This window comes from Silene latifolia, unplaced genomic scaffold, assembly GCF_048544455.1.
Source record: "Silene latifolia isolate original U9 population unplaced genomic scaffold, ASM4854445v1 scaffold_57, whole genome shotgun sequence".
Classification (NCBI taxonomy): domain Eukaryota; kingdom Viridiplantae; phylum Streptophyta; class Magnoliopsida; order Caryophyllales; family Caryophyllaceae; genus Silene; species Silene latifolia.
The window spans coordinates 2740908-2752802 of record NW_027413480.1 but is presented as its reverse complement, the minus strand read 5'-3'; the positions used below and the strand labels follow the sequence as shown (position 1 = coordinate 2752802).

At 39.1% G+C, this 11895-nt stretch overlaps 1 long non-coding RNA gene across 1 annotated transcript; it reads left to right on the top strand.

The window, feature by feature from the left end:
• Positions 1–9595: 9595 nt before the first annotated feature.
• LOC141639824 (uncharacterized) lies at positions 9596–11600 on the top strand. Its single transcript, XR_012542690.1, has 3 exons — positions 9596–9894; positions 10842–10904; positions 11369–11600. It is a non-coding gene; the product is annotated as an uncharacterized LOC141639824 (long non-coding RNA).
• Positions 11601–11895: the final 295 nt, after the last annotated feature.

The window sequence follows — 11895 nt, the reverse complement described above, 5'->3', positions numbered from 1 at the left end:
CTTGCACTTTCAAACTAGGAGGTTCATCTCTTGGATATCTTCATCGGTAGGTTCATAGCCCAGTCCGAAGGGGATGTTGGGGAGCTTAGCCTGTTTCAAGGGAGGTAAGGTGCTCTTCGGTGGATTGAGGGGTAGATCCGGGAAGTAACCCTGGCGCATCAGAATGCGGTTGACTGTGAGGTTAGCAAACGAGTCACAATCAGAGGATGCCGATTCATCAGTTATGGCATTTACGGCTTGGAATCCCCACATTTCATTGTCATCTTCCTTAATGGCTTGGGAGGCTATTCCCTTTCTCATGACAGCTTTGATCGGGGAAGCAGGAATTGTGATTGTTTTCCCGTTGAAGGGGACCCTGATTTTCTGGTGGAAAGTTGAGGTAACTGCCTTGACGGCGTGAATCCAGGGACGTCCTAGAAGCATGTTGAAGGAGGCGTCGATGTCGACTACCTGAAAACTAGTTTGCCTCTCCAGTGGTCCGGTTGCGACAGTTAGAGTGATAAGCCCTGCGACCTTACGACGAGTGACGTCATAAGCGCGTACTCCTTGATTGGTTGGGACCAAATCAGCTTCTTTGATACCCAGTTTGTGAGCCGTCTTGAGGGGAATAACATTCACCGTGGATCTGCCATCCACAAGGACCATAGGCACATTCTTTTTGAGGCATTGTACGGTGATCTACAGGGCCAGGTTGTGGTTGGCTCCGAAGGGACGGATATCCTCGTCAGAGAAGATGACTAGGTTGCTCAAATCAGGGACATCCCTTGTCATATGTGCCACCACTTCTTCCGGGGAGGAGGTAGAGGGCACAGTCAGTTTTCCCAAGGCTTGTAATAGAGCTCGCCGATACTCGAAGGATGTGGCAATCAGTTGCCAAATTGAGATTTCGGCTTTTGCTTTCTGCAGCTGTTTGAAGATAGAATTCCTGGGAGCCTTTGGTTGAGTGTCCGCGCCCGGGATGACCTGATCGCTCATTGTTGGAACGACTGTCGGGTTTTGATAGGGGCGTCCGGACCAGGTAAGATGACCGATTTCTTTTGCCCGCTTCTCTTTCCCTGGGACAATATAGACATCCTCAACATCATCTCTCCAAATGCCATTTTGATTTCGAGATCCCGAGGGTACCTTGGAGGGGTATTCCTCGGTGGGCAGTTTTTGTGAGGGTAGTTTTTGTGAGGGTAGTTTTTATGAGGTTGATTATTGTGGGGGTGATTATTGTGAGGGTGATTATTGTAAGGTGCATGCCAAAATGGTCGCGGGTGCAATCCATCCGGGTGAGGATAGTTTTGGGTGTTTGGGGGACTCTACCTCGGGCGTGGTGCTGGAGGACTGAAAATCAGACGGTAGTAAGCATCGTCAAGTCTAGTTATCCTTTCGGAGAGACTGGCTATGGCCTCCTCGACCTGTTGGAACATGGCAAGCATAGTTGCGGCACTGAACAAAAATACCCCGTCCGAGGCAATCTTCCCCAGGGCATTCACCTCATCATCAATTGGCAGGATGAGGTGTGAGCAGTCCAAGGTTGGCTCATCATCGGGGATAGCATGGATTCCCAAAGGGTTCGTTTTGTTGTTTGGTTTAGTCGGTGGAGGCAAAGACAGTTCCCCTTTCTCGATCATATCTTGGATGAGGTGTTTGAGTTTGAAGCAGGTTTCTGTGTCATGCCCTTTCCCTTGGTGATATTGACAGTAGGCATTAGGGTTCCAGAAGCGGGATTTCTTAGCATCAGACGGATCCGGGGTGGGTCCGATTGGTTGTAACTTCTCTTGGTCCATAAGCCATTTCATGGCGCTTGCATAAGTTGACCCTATATTGGTGAACACTCTTTGGGGGCGCTCAGCTCTCTTGGCGGTTGGTTCAAGGAGGTTGACCCCATCAATCTTGTTCGTCTGACCATAGGGGCGAGATCCGGTTGATGTGGATCCCTGGTAGCCTCTACCGGTGGTTTTGGCTAGGACACCCTTTCGGAAGTCGTCTTCAATGCGTGTCCCAAGGATTTGCAGATCCTAGAAGGTCTTAATGTTTTGGTACCTCAGTAAGTTGGCATATATTGGGCAGATATTGTTGACAAATATTTCCACCAAGGTTAACTCACTCGGCTTGCTGACCAACTGAGTGCTTACCCTCCTCCAACGGGTTAAGAACTCGGTGAATATCTCCTTATCATTCTGGGTTAGGACCTCAAGAGTACGGGTATTAGCTTCGATTTCTACATTGTCGGCATATTTCTTAGCAAATTCAACTGCGACCTCATCCCAGGTAGTAAGGTTCTTCGGGTCAAGGGAGTAGTACCATTGGCGAGGGATCGGTTCCAAGGATGATGGAAAGATCCGGGTGAAAAGTTCCTGTTTGACCCCCTTTTATGGCTATATAGTCTTTGAAAGCTCGGTTGTGATTGAATGGGTCCTCCACTCCCTTGAATTTGGGCACATCAGTCAAGGTAAAGTTGTCGGGTAGTTGATCCCCAACAGGTTCAAATCTTCGGTTGTTCTCAAGATGGATATTGTTACCCCGGGCGAGGAGTTGTTATTCCAAGAGCTTGAGCCTTTTCTCAGTTTTTGTCAAAGGCGGAGTGTTGTGTTCTCCAGCTTCCTTATTTTCCAGGGTGTCGATACGGGACTCGACACGATCCAGAGTGACCTTAAGAGCAGTGAGTTGGCTGGCTAGCTGAGCAGTTGTGACATCTCTATTGTTATCATTATTGTTGTTGTTGACGGATGAAGTTGAAGACGGGGCCATGGCTCTGAGGCAGAAAAACGGCTCACATTACAACTCAATCCGACACGTTTCAAAGACTTAATGCAGACAACACGAAGGACGATACAAAGATCAGACTCAACAAGACGACGATGATCGTGTGTGGTACCTCGGTGCTGACTCGATTTATGATGTGACGGTGTTGACTGAACTTTTCACACGAGTCCAACGTAGCGGCGTGACACCATTGGACGAGTCTCGTGGTGAGACGACTCATAAGTAAAGACCCATAATTATGTTTTCTTCGACTCGATAGACACGAGTCAGAATTGGAATGGTGGACTGAAGTTTTCGAAAATAGAAATTTTCAAAAAGATTCATTTGTCGCTTTAGGGACGGCTTTCGAAGATAGAGATCTCCGCAAGTCGGTCAGTTGAAATGGTTGTATTAAGTTTGTTTGCAAAAGACGGTTTTGAGTTGGCTCGGAAAACGAAGTACTGTTTCCCAAGACGATTTTTGAAATTCAAAATTGTATGTTTTGAAAATCGGGTTTGAAATGTATGAAGAGATCTCAGGGACGGTGTATGGTCCTCGGGATCTCGAAAGTGTTTCGAGAAAAGGGTGTGTGCTTTTCTCGGGTTTTGAAAGAGCCATTGTCGTCGCGAAACGGGTTATAATCCGTGTCTAGACGCGGCGATTATAACGGCGTAAAAAGGTGATTTGAAATGGTGGTAAAAACCGAGTTTGAAAATCGTCATTATGACGGCCTAGAAAGGCATGTTGAAAGGGTTATAAAAACCGGGTTTTAAAATCGTCATTACGACGGCCTAGAAAGGCGTGTTTGAAATGGTTATAAAAACCGGGTTTGAAAATCGTCATTACGACGGCATAGAAAGGCGTGTTGAAATGGTTATAAAAACCGGGTTTGAAAATCGTCATTACGAAGGCCTACAAAGGCGTGTTGAAATGGTTATAAAAACCGGGTTTGAAAATCGTCATTACGACGACCTAGAAAGACGTGTTGAAATGGTTATAAAAACCGGGTTTGAAAATCGTCATTACGACGGCCTAGAAAGGCGTGTTGAAATGGTTATAAAAACCGGGTTTGAAAATCCTCATTGCGATGGCCTAAAAAGGCGTGTAACGGTCGGCGAAAGACTGAGGTTTTAAATGGCCATCAAAACGGTGTAAAAAGGTGATTTTGAAAGTTTAAAAATGACATGGAAGGACTTATGATCAAGTAGCACATAAGCACTCACAGTTCATTATATTATGCATAATGCTGACACGGGTTTTGGCTTAAAAGGGTGGGTTACACACCAAGCAATCAAACCCCGATTTGCGAGAGGGATACCAATCCAAAAAAAATGTGTAAGGAGGGTGCCCTAGCCTCGTTCTCGAAAGTGATGAAAGCTCTTTGACAAAACAGAAATATGTAACGTCAATGGTATTGCTTGACTCAATCGGGATTCGAAACGCGGGGATGAGAAAACTCACGCCGATGAGACGAGCCAATTGGTCGAAAAGGAATAGGTTATGGGCCCGGACAAGGAACCCGACCATGAGTGTAATATCAATTAATGCATTCCGACCAAGACCTCGTTCGAGTTTCACCATCTAGGGATCACAAAGACACAAGTGTCCTAGTTCTCCCCAGCGGAGTTGCCAATCTGTGGACGTGTGCCCACCTGCATATGCCCAGCCGATCTGTGGACAATGGCAGCGGTCTTTTGAAAGCCACGCTCGGCAGCGTAAAATTGCTTTCGACCGGATCGTTTTAGATCGGTCGGTTTCGTCTCGGTAAGGGTCTCGAAACGATTAGAGATGTTCGGAGTCACCACCAAGCATGTGTGGGATGCTTGGAACCCGTTCGAATCCAATTTATACCTCGGTCAAACGAAGCACAAAGCGGTGTTTGACATAGGTACTAAAGATAAGGAATCGTCCCTCTTTAGCATCCTATCTCTAGAATGACTCTCGTACGCCCTGGATAAGGTCGTCCACTATCCAAAGTTTCTGAGTAAGAGGTGAAGGTACGTATTGGGAAGCCCTTTAATCAGACACCCAATCCCGCCCGGGGTAGCGGCCTCTACTGATCGATCTTGGTTGGTTGAATGCAAAACTTGATAAAACGGTTTAAATGCATGAATGCGCATCCAATAACTTAAACCTAACATGTAAGAGCTTTCTAAGTCGGTTGATTTAATCCAAGTATCAAGTATAAGATGTCGAGTTGGATTTATGATTGATTTGCATGCAAGACGAAACTTAAACATCCATTCACCGTATTAGGTTTACGGTGTATAACGTGATCCATTTGTCTTAGTAAGGCGTTTTGCAAATATGATTTTTGAATGAGCAAATTAGTCATCTAATCCGTTCTATATCCGGGTTAACCGGAGTTGGGGTCGTCCTAGACTAATGCTGGAAGGGGAACAGACCCTGCACCAGGCAGCCATATGAGGCGCGAGCCCGTTGGCGGTGTAAGGGGGTCTCTCCTGGTTTGAAAATAGAAAAGAAATAGCCTGTTTAGGCGCCGGCCAGTCAACGGTTTACGATGCATTCTGAACATTTGAAAAACGTTTGTAAAACGTATTGAAAATGGGTATTTGAACCCGTCTTGGTTTAAAAGGGTCGTTTAGACCTTATTTGTTGATTTGAGGAACGAGACTCGAATAATCATCATTATTTTGATGATATTCGGTGTCGGGTTTGACTTGACAAGCTTGACATGAATAGTTTTGAAAATAATTATGAACTAATTGTTTTAAGTTCATTTGAATATAATTAGTCAAAACTCGTCATCGTACTCGGGTTAAAATCCGACATGGTATGTAGAACCAAGGATGACTTTGTGTTGGTGACTAATACATTTATTTTGGAAATGTAAAGAAATGATGAAAGGCTTTAAAATACCTTCGAAAATTTAAAGAAATGAAATTAAAGGTTTTAAAATACCCTTTAAATGTAATTAACCAAATATTATCACCGAAACACGGATTAAACCGTCATGGTATTAAGAACCAAAGGGTGAAAAATGTTTTATGATTAAAAACTTGTAAAAAATAAATAAAAGGGTTTGAAAATATTTGAAATGGTAAAAACCGATTACAAATATGAAAATAGATTAAAGAGGATAGACGAGAACAAACACGGTTGAGTCTGACCTGGACACCCCATTGAGGAGCGAGCCTTTGTGCATAACAAGGGGCTTCTGTCTCAGGCCAAAACTTAGTTTTGGCTCGTCTAACCTATATTTGGATCATGTTATGCGTGATTTAGCATGTTATATATGGTCATCAAATAAGTAAAGACATGATAAAAGAAGGATTTTTACACCCTCATACTGACATGCTTGGTTTATGGCGATAAACCGACGTAAATGTATCAACTCGTTTGGTCGGAAAAGACTCGGTTTAAAACCGTTTTAGCAAAAAGAGTGTTTTATTTAGATTAGTGACGATGCAGTGGTCGAAATGGCCGGTCAAGTGATTTAATGCACGATGACGGTACCAAACAATGTGTAAGGCTTGTATTTATGATCGGTAGGTCGTAAATACGCGTCGGATTGTGACTTAGGAAGTCGAGTCTAGAATTTTAAGGGAGAAAGAGGGGGCGGACACTCGCGTAAGTTCCCAAATGGGGGCATTTGAGGGGTATTTATAGGAAAATGAGTGGTTGTGTGAGTTTTGAGCGACGTGGCCACCTTTGCTGCTCAAAGAGGCGCGAGCCACGTCGCGGGTCTTCGAGATGTCTTGTCTCTTTCACACAAATGCAATCATGATTTGTTATATCCTAGGATTTGTATGCACATATTTGGTACTTGACCATTCATGAATCCGGAAAATCTTAACATGGAAGCATTTGAATGGTTTTTTTTTTTTGTGTTTGACTCGGTTTGACTCGTTGTTGGAGTCGGGATTTGAATTTTTGAGTCGGTTTTTGGTCCGGTGTCGGTTTTGACTCTAGTTAGTGTCATTGCCACCTCATCGTCATGCATTAACACTCCAGGTACTTTTGAAAAGTTTTGAAATGGTTTATTTTCGAAATCGTTTTAAGTTTTCCGACATAAAGTTGTACACGAACTGTCGATCAAACGCCGCAATTCCAAAGCATGTTATAGTCCGATAATCATCGGGTGTTTGTTAGAGTCTTAGTAGATACTGGGTATCTACACACTTATTACTCTACTATTCTTTCTCACGCAAAATATGAACTGGAATTCTTACATGGCTAGGTCTGCAAAACAGAAGCTTTGATCCTGCAAAGGAACTACTCTGGTGCATAGAAAAGACGCATGCTAGACACTGGAAGAATGGCTGGCTAAGGAGTTGTATAGGAGCTATTTGCTACCATATTTGGGCTGAGAGGAATGCTAGAATCTTTATAGGAGCTGAAAAAACTAAAGCACAACTTCTTCATACTATTAGGCTCAATGTTAGTAGTCGAATTTTAGGAAAAATTCCTAGTAAGGATTATGAAAAGGCTGCCCAAAGGCTAAACTTGCTATAAGTTTATGCCTTATTTCATAGGGGTTATTCTTGCATGAAATCCTTGTTCTTTTTATTTGCCCTATATGGATGAATAAAATGAACTATAATTTCTTGAAAAAAAAAATCTTGTAGTTAGTTTATAATATAGCATTGAGTGGAATGGAGGGTGTATTTATTTATGCAATTCTAGTATGTTCTTCTTCATATAATCTTCTTTCTCCAATGAAATATCCCTACAAAAACAAAACCAAAACCCACTGAGTTATTAATAACAAACCAAAATGGTGGAATTTGATTTATGTAATATTATCCTTATCGTTATTAATTTATATTTTCCAGTAAATAATGAAAAAAATAGGGCATTGGATAAAAAAGATGTAAGTGTATTTACCTTTGAATAACACAACTCCACAAATCTTGATAACCCTTAAATGGAACAAAACAACATATATGAAAAGGTTAAAAATGTGAAGATTACTTGATAACCAATGGAACTTAAAAATAAATAAATAAATTATTAATTTAAAACCTTAATACACTTACCTTGATGCCGATAAAATGATAAGAAAGATTATTGACACATATTTACAATTCTTTTGGCGATGGGGGCAAAAAGATATTGGCTTATTTTCGCTCACAAATGTTGTCTTCAATCAAACATTTATAGCCAAATGAGGATGCATTTTATGACTTTGTCGTCTTTTTTATTATTATTATCAAATTTAATATATACATAAATATGTAGCAAATTTTTATGACTTTTGAGCATTCTTTTTCATTATTAGCAAATTTAATATAGACATAAATATAGAGTAAGCAGAAATGAAATGTAAAAGGTTTGCTTTCATTTTTTTTTTCATTTTTTTTTTTACAAAATATACATTGCATGAAAATTGTTTAGGGAGTTATCTTACGAAACTAAAAGATGGTATATATTTTGCCTTGTTTTTTATTTATAAATTATATTTATAGATTTATATATGTATCCAATTAATGAAATTGAGCAAGTTTATTGCAATAAGATTTAAGAGGGAATTGCACATATAAACAGTTTAAAATTAGAGTGATGTAAACTTTTATTTGTTGTTTAACCTATTCTAGTTTGAAAAATTAAAAAGTCAATGTTTAATGTTAAGTATTTTATTATTTGACCTTAATCTTTACAAATTCTTTATTACTTTATAAACGGCGTAAAATTAGAATTATGTGATATTTATATGTTACTTAGAATATTCTAACAATAAAGTGGAAATTTAAAATTCAGTGTTTTGCTATTTGCATTTAATTTAGTTTGAAAATTTTTAATGTTTGTTATGCTATTTGCATTTAATGTTTTAGATTTTTTTTTGTCTCACAAATTTTGTCATCCATCAATAATATATAAAAAATTGAGGATATTTTTTATGACTTTTGAACATCTTTTTTCATTATTATTAAATTTAATATAGGCATAAATATGGAGCAAAGTTCATGATTTTTGAGCATCATTTTTTTCATTATTATGACATAAATATTATAATAAATATTTGTGTTGATTATGTTCTAAATTCTACCTGAAGATAATCTTTTTTGAGAGACCGTTCTTTTGTATTGCCGCAATACTTTCTCAATTTTTAAGTCACAAATACTTCAACTATTTTTAAGTTGATCCCAAAAATTTATAAATATTACTTTGTTGGGTAATTTAGTTACTTGTAATGGTCTCATTCAAAATAAACAGTGTTATATTAGAAATAGTCAAAGGTTCGGTGTTCATGTGGTATTTTTTTTATCATAGAAAATTATTTATAATTGATATACACCTCCCAAATAGGCTTTTACTTTTTTTTGTTGGTGGGGCACTAACTCAATTATCATTAAATGTGTGTTTTTTTAGTAAGAATTATCCGTCAAGACGTCAATATTGTATTGTAATTTGTCACTAAGCAAATATTATATAATCAAGTACATAATATAAAATAATTGCAAAAATGGCTCATGGAATAAAATTTAATGTTTTATGTAATCTTTTAAACTATATTGTATAGATTGATAATATGTGGATTATGATATTTCCATGTCACATTTAATTTGTCATATCACATTTAATTTTGTCTTGTCACATTTGTCACATCGCATTTAATTTGTCATTTCACATTAACCTTTTTAATTATATTGTATAGATTAATAAATTTACATCTTACTCGAGCTATTCGACCCGATTTAATCAACCCATTTAAGTAAGATTAGACCAAATGAACGATATTCGTACTATGGTGAAAAATACAATCATATGAAGCAGTATGACAATAACAAGCCCACATGATACCCTCCTTGTCGGCTATCGTCATCCCACACTATACCCTACTTGTTGGCTCCTACAGAGTAACTTTTATCGTCCTTTTTAATCTTTGTATACACTCATACCTTGCTCTCTCCCACTCACCCTTAGTCTTTAAAACTCTCGCCTCTGTCTTCACCTCCATGGGACAACTCCAAAACCTTGATATTGTATAAATGCATAAACTCTAATCCTTGTACTTTTCTAACCTCCCCAAACAAATATGAACGACAAATACGACGATATCTACGACTCCGAAGTAGACTACGTACCACCGTCTCATGTTAAAGTTCACGAGATCTCCAGCGATTCCAAAGAACTCCCGCTCCATTACGTCGCTGCCACCGGCCAGAAAGTTGCGCAAAGTCGTCCACCAAAGAGCTCGTGAGTACTTTCTTCTAGCAATAGTTTTTGCACAGGTTTGTTGATTAAAACATTATTATTATCAAAAGTGTAAGAAAAATAATTATTTTTTGTATCGTTATAATTAAATTTTAAATTTGAATAATGAAATTTATTTGGAATAAGATTGTACAAAAAAATGTGGTGATTTGAAAAAAAAAAAGAAAAAAAAATCATGTCAAAAGTATATAAAAACAAAATGAAAATACTGCATTTTGTTGAGCAATTACGTGGAATATAAATCACGCATCACGATATTAATCTCACTTTTGCTAACCTTAAGCTTAACTAAATTTTGTTCCTTGTGAAAATAAGAGACAATGCATACTCATCATTAATAAACTCTAGGATCTCATGGACAGGTGCAATAACCGACCTCTCCGAAGGCACTGAAAATTCAATAGATTCTCTAGAGATGGATAAATAAACTCTATAATAGAACTATAGTGTAATACCACGGGTTTTTGACCATGGGTTACTCGGTCGAGTATGGCTTACTCAGCGGAGTAGGTTGCCTGGTATTTCGAAGTTGGGTTCTGGAATGCCAGAACTCGGCCGAGCTTGTTGGTACTCGGCCGAGTAGTGTGTACTCGGTCGAGAACATCTAGTACTCGACCGAATAACCGGTCTGACGGGTTAATTATTCGCGGATTTGATTAAAATAGTTGAGAAGTATATAAAAGCATGTGACAGTTCTTAATCACCTTTTTAATCATCTTCTTAAAAACCTAAACTACGTATAACCTCTCCAACCATTTTAATCACTCTTAAGGCTAGATTCGCTCGATTGAAGGGTTTTTACATCTATTGTCTGCGTCGATTTCATCAGTAAACATCGTACTCTTGTTATTGTTGTCATGTAGTTGATAAACCCTAATCGGATTGATTGGGGGTTTAGGGTAGATTTTGATTGTATGATGTGGTTATAGGTGACGAGTTCGTAGAGGAGCCTTTCTGATTTGATTGCTGTGGTTGATTGGATTGCGAATAAGGTAGAGATTTCCCTACTCAGTTGGCTGCAAAATTGACATAAGATGTGATTGTGGTTGATTGTTGGCATGTTTATCATTTTGTTTGAGATTGATTGAGATTATATATATCGTTGTTTGGTTGTTTTTGTGGGACCATGTCAAGAGATGGTTCCAACCCCATGTTCGGAGTCACAAAGGGGATGTGCACATTAAGGATTTGGGTTCGCTCGTTGCGATGATCGGGGCTTAGGTGGTACGGCTGCGGTCCCTACTTGCTGTGTGGGTTACCTGTTGCGATGGGTAACCTGGCAGGCCTACAAACGGTAGTGTGTAGTCGGTTATTGGTAAATGTTGGAGTTAGGAGCATTGGTTGATAATGTTGTTTGTAATTATTTCCACTGCGTATGCTTATATTGGTTATACAGTTGACTGACCCCGATTTATGTTTTCAAAACTGTGGTGATCCATTCGGGGATGGTGAGCAGTTGGCTTAGCAGGTGATGGATGTTGAGATAGCTCGCGGAATATGGATGGGCGGAGTCATCACTGGTTTCATCGTTTAGCTGTAGCTGGGTTTAGATTTATGACCTTTGGTTTTGGTTGTACGTTTTGAAGTTGAGTTTTGTAACCTTTTCTTTACGCTGTTTAAATAAAGTTGTTTCATTATGGTTACTATGATGCGCACTATCTCGGGCAATTGAGATGGTAGCACCCTTATATGCTAAGGTGGTCCTTAGTAAGGCACTTTAGTATATGAGGGTGTTACATATAAAAGCTATGAGATCCATGACATGGTTATAATAACGCATATATTAAGGTATACAAAATAACATAGACTTGTCAAATTTTGAGCCAACCCGTAAACCCGTAAATTATTGACTAGTAACCCGAACGACTCAATCCTATGTATTTTGACTTATATTTTGACCCGTGACCCTTAAAAATTATACTTCCTATGTATTTTGACTTGTGCCCCTTAAAAATAATCTGTATTTTTCCTATTTTTATAACC